Genomic DNA, 6,000 nt, shown 5'->3' with positions numbered 1-6,000 from the left:
GTAATAACATCAACGAACACTATACTTTCGCAACAAGAAAGGAAAACAAAATATGCACGAGAAGTAAGAGAAAACGACGCCCGAATTGCTCGAGGTGACTGGAAAAATCGAAGATGTCAGGCAATTTTGCCGTACTTTTTTTTTTGTCAGGGCTGGCTGACATTTTGGGTTTGTCGGATGTTACCGATTCAGAGAAAACTGCCTCGGCTGTTGGTTTTCTGTGTGTATCGGTCTAGACCGCGAAGACGGAACTGTACTAATAACCTTGCGGACTTTCAGGGCATTAAACCAAATAATATATTTTAAATTATTTATTCATACATTTTCTGCTTCTTTAACACACACCTTTATGTTGTTTTCCCTTAATGCCCTCAGCTCGTTTTCATAACTTTAAGTCTTATTCACGCCTGCATAAGGGTATATCATTTGTAAATCTCACCATTCGACAACCATGTCCTTTCAATTTTCATATCCCCTTTCTTATAATCTAAGTCCAGAACTTTCTTTTTTTAATCCCCTATAAATGCTCGCTGTGCTTAGTGTGCATGCCGTTGGCCTTCTTTCTAAATATGTCTTCGTTATGAAGTAGACGCTACCTTTGTCGCCTTTTCTACTCCAGTGTCTTTCTACAAGAAGTGGCTTTCTTATAGGAAACACACAGAGGCGCCACCACCGAAGCATCCCAGGCGCCTCGCTTTGCTGTACGTGCAAGCTGCATTATACAGCGGGCGATGCGACAGGTGGCTTCCACGTAACCTTGCCGTAGCCACGTAAAAATCGGTGGCAAGGCCCATCATTCAGAAAAAAAAAAGGAATTGCCAACAACTTCCTACGTTAAACCAAATGGCCTATCTGTAATGATTGAATAACCAGACAATGGCTACCGAATTTCGATGGGGGTGAAACCGTTCGTGCACTTAGTTTTATGTGAATATCGAAGGAACCCCATGTAGTCGAAATTAATACGTAGACCTCCACAACGGCGTGCATTATAATCAAACCGTGATTTTGGCACGCAAGACCTCAGAATTAGCTTTTATCTGTAATGAAGCCGAGAGACAACAAAAAGAAACAGCGATGATCCATTGTTATAAAGGGTATTTCACGTAACTTGAGCCAAAGTTTAAAAATATGGAAATGCCACCTAGCTGGACCGAACCAAGGTAAAGTTTCCGTCACTTGGAGATACTCAGATTATTTCGTGCATTCCGCCTAATTACATATTTTGTCTTAAACAATTAGCCAACTTCTCAATTATTACAATTAGATGAAAATTGTCAATTAGAAAATTGTAGAGCAACATGAAAACTCCCTATACAGCTTTCGTTTTCTCAATACGTGCTGCATAAAAGTGTTTTCCTGATTGTCAAAGAAGCCCGTAAATACACGGAAAGTGCCTCCAGCGGCCAGTCGCGCGACACTAGAGAACGCAACATGCATAAGCTGCGTCATCTTCAAACCGCATTTGCCTAAACGCCAGTGAAACAAAGAAAAGTCGTGTAAGCGGTTTACCGTTTTCGGGTAAACCCGACAGCGCATGCAACATCTAACGTTGTCGTAGAAAGGAAAATGGGAAAACGAATATCTTTTCCTGTTCGGTTAATAAATAAATATCAACGGCGAAGAGCCACAGAAGTCCGACTTTTCTCACATTATGCTTTTTTTTTCGTCACATTTTCTTTTTCTTCGCAACTTCCATTGCCTTTGAACTGCAGGTAACACTGATGGAAGCAGAGGGTATCTATCTCTCCTCGCTGGTGATTACCAACCACGGGCTCGAGTATTTGGCCCTTCGGAACGTGACCATGAAAGACTCCGTCCTGGTCAGGCTCGCGCAGGAGTTCAAGGAGCACCGCAGACCGCGAGAGTTCGAGCTCCGAGGGAGGATCCGCAACAGTGGGACGCGCACTGAAGCGGTCTCGAGGCTGTTGGACACCGCCTTGCAAATTCTGCGCCTCGAAATCATGTGCGACTTCACCCAGCTGTTCGAGAAACTCAAGGACAACACGCAGCTGAGAGAACTTGAGCTCGGACGCTGTTCCCCGGTCTGCGTCTATCTGGACACACTGGCTTCTGCACTGGCCCAAAACATGACGCTGCAACTCCTCACTCTCAGCCTCGACATGTCATGGATGCCGCGCACAAGTAGCTCCTGGAAGCACCTGGGAGCCCTGGTTAACAACAGCCGCGGGTTGGAGACTTTGTGTCTCCGTGATTCGTGTCTTGGAATACACGCTGTGTCCCCGATATGCGAGGCCCTGAGAAGCAACGCGAACCTCCAAACGCTGAACCTGAAGGGCTGCGGATTCTCCTGCACCGATGCCCTGATGTTTGTGCGGGCTCTTTCGCGAAACGCTTCGTCTTGTACGACGCTGAAACTTGGTGTCTTAACGGGAAAAGTGTGCGAACAGGGCCAATTTTTCCGAGAGATCCTGACTACTGGACTGGGCGATCGCGTTCATTGGGTTTTCTCGTCCTTTCAGGCGGAGACGATCGCCTCGTCATTGATTTAAGTGCACATTAAAGAATCCAAGACGATCAAAATTGTTCCGGAGTCCTCATTCACGGCAAGCAGCATGATGAGATTGTGCTTTTCTCACGTAAACCCCCATAATTTATAATATATATTAATATTACGTTTTTAAAACAGAAAACCAGTCTGACGCTTAATATTACCGGTCCATATCTTTAACATGCATTGCTTGCAAATTGATGGAGCCCACATTCTACTCGCATCTAGCAAGTAATCTTGAACGTCACTCCTCTTTCCCCACTCGACAAGGCTTCCACGCAGGCCTCTCATGAGAAACCCAGCTATTTGAACAGACCAACGACTTGAGCTTCAATTGGGACTCCCTTCTGAAAACCGACATGTATCTTGATTTCTCAAATGCCTTTCATGGGTTTCCCCGTTATCTTTAACTGAGCAAATTTCCATACTTGCATTCATGTCCGTCGACCCCTTCGTTTTGTCATGTATTCAGGGCCTGAATTCACTAAGCGAACTTACGAACAAATTTTGGCTTAAGAACAATCTTACGAAAAAGGCGTATTCAGGAAGCTAAAAATGTTCGTAAGATCAGCAAGCTTGCTATGCCCGCAGCTGCTTGGACGAGCGCTGTGGTCAAAAAAAATTCATTACCCATTCCCTTCTGTGAAGGTGGATGACCAGCGAAGCTGTTTAGCGCACGACACAGATGTGACACAATTTTGAACAAAGGTACGAACGTATTCATTGTCCTGATCGTTAGTCATTGCCTACTGCAAACAAACATGTATCCTAACCCGGTGGCCTGCAGCAGATTCTATCCCGGGGACAATACAATGATCAATGCAAATTATGTAAAGGTAGGATGAATCTGCCACATATTATATGGACATGCTCGAAGGTGGCTCCTTTCGAGAGCCGCAAAATTCAAAATCGGCAGCAATGGGAGACTGTACTGATCAGCTCAGACCAGCAAGATCAGGTCTGGGCCGTCCAGCTAGCCAGGCAGCCGCTGAGACCCAGGAGATCTCGGCCGTCTGCTAGGCGGAGGGAGGCTGATTCCGCTCTGTTATTTCTGTGTTATATGGCTCATACCCTCTTAAGCAATGGCTCATACCCCCGTAAACGCGACCTCCCCATTACGACAACAGAAGAGAAGTAAAATTCCATGCTTGAATGATGAGCGGCAACGGCCACCAGCCACCATCTGTGTAAGAAGACGACGACGCTCGAGCCATTGCTGCTGATGATAGTTTTTTGCACAACGGAGCCAGCTGTGGAAGAAGGCGACGACGACGAACGCGTGAGCAGTGGCACGAGCGTTGCGCCGAGGGGCGCGAACAAGCCAGCTTTGGAAGATCTTCTATGAGAAGACGACGACGCTCGAGCCATTGCTGATGATGATTTTTTCCGCGCACATGCCACAAAACCTCTCTCCTAGCCATAGACAGCTTAGCTGTAAAAAAGGCATGTATGTAAGGTTTGCACAGGGGCGAACTTTTTGCGGCTCCTGTGCGACAAAAATGCAGGTGCTGGGCTTTGTCGGTCGCTTCTGGGCTGTGATAGTGTAAACATTACAATCGCCCATAGCCTGAAGTGAACGCTCTTCAGCCCAGGGAACGCGACACCCAATTTTGAGGGTACGACAAGCTTCGCACGCCCCCCTGTTCCCGGTAGGGGAAGGCCCGACGAATTTTTTCAAGCGAAGCTTGTATTCCCTCACAAGTGTCGGTGCCGTTGAACGTGTGACCGCAAAAATACCACCTCGCGCAAGTGAAGTAAAACAGCGGGAAAGGATAATTGCAAGCCAAGCTTGTATGGCCTCCCAAATGTCGGCGTCGGTGGTCGTGGTGGTATCACGCTGAAAAGTGGGCCGATCTTGGTGACAGTGCAGAAAGGGTCCAAGCTCAGCTGCACATACCCCTGTCGGCTCGGGGACCAGTAACGCGCCTTTGAACTACCCTTGTCACACGTTGGGTCCAAAGAGACCAAATCACCAGCCCTTCCCCTGTCGAGAAAATGAGGGTACGCGAAGCTTGTCCGACTCCTAGCACGCCAATTCTAATGTGAGCGCTTCCGAAGCCCAGGCGAAACGTCAGCGAAGAGCCGCGGACACCTAGTTGCGGGAGCGCGATGTTGAGGCCAAACGTATGCAGAGAGCCGGCGACCCTGAGGGCAAACGAATCGGAACTCCTGCGACAGCGTCGCCTTGTCACAAGCTTCGCTTACTCCCATTTTCTCGACAAGGAAGGGATTATGTCATCGCATAGACGTGCCGCTTCATGTCATAGATATGCTTGCCGTCCGTCTACGCATACGTTCGCTCACACCGTAGGCCACCGGATGAGCAAATCCGTGGGCACAGAGACTACGTCGCTTCGACTTAGTGCTGAATTGAAACTGCGATCTATATAATAGAAGGCTAAGGCTAACATCATGCAAGACGACAGCGAACTGTGCTACAGCAAGAGGTATTTATAATTAGAAACGTCTAGGAGTTTTTTCATTGTTTCGTCTAGCATGGAGAATTATAGCTTCAAAAGCCTCGGAAAAAAATAATCATTTGCAGCCCCATGAGCAAGAGAAAGCTCAGACTGAAAGCTCAGAAAAGAGGACGAAGATAAAGTACTCGAAACACATCAATGACAAACTTGACGGTTGTCAGTGACGGACACTACAGTTCTGTTTGCTAACACCCAAATGACGAGTATAAAAATTCACGCTATTGCGCACATACAGAATCACAGCCTATCAGACATTAAACAGAAGTTCCCAGCACCACATTAATGTCTTCTGCTGCCTTCCACAGCAGTAGACGCCCAATGCAATCATGCACTTCAACTGCACGATGCGCTTTGAGATTACAAATCAGAGCGCGCCACACAGATATAAGCACGCGCCATCCTCGGCTATATGTTGCGACCTCTAGCCAATCGGCCGCAACAGCGCATTCAAACCCGCGTCATCTCGAGCGACGCAGATAGACATAATTATGTTCGTAAGGCTGCTACCTTCCAATCGTAGAAATTTCTTCTGGTGTCAACTGCGACGGCTCTTTAGGTTTTGTGAATCAACTAATGCCCGACCCACATGGAGCGAAGTTCTTGCAAAAACCCGCATTTCCCCGAAGGGGAGTATGAGGAAGTGCGAAGCACGGGGTGATGCTATGAGGGGGCGCGCGCGACTAAACTGCAGAGCCGAGCGAAGGAGACGGCAGCGAGAGAGCACGCGCCAGCCGACCCAAGGAGGTCTGGCCGTTTTTAAGTGCAAAGCACTTTTACTGATGATGATGATTAAGTGTAATTAATGATTTAAAGTGTTGTTGTCATGATGCATTTGTACACACACACACACATACATTTATATATGAAGTATTATTTATTTATTTTACACTTCACGCTTTTCGTATGATGCATTAATGCACCTCGCGAGTGCGTCACACACACACACACACACACACACACACACACACACACACACACACACACACACACGTCACGGCGCAGAGAGGG

Source organism: Dermacentor silvarum, chromosome 5 (genome assembly GCF_013339745.2).
Source record: "Dermacentor silvarum isolate Dsil-2018 chromosome 5, BIME_Dsil_1.4, whole genome shotgun sequence".
NCBI classification, from domain to species: Eukaryota; Metazoa; Arthropoda; class Arachnida; order Ixodida; family Ixodidae; genus Dermacentor; species Dermacentor silvarum.
This window is presented reverse-complemented; position numbering follows the sequence as displayed.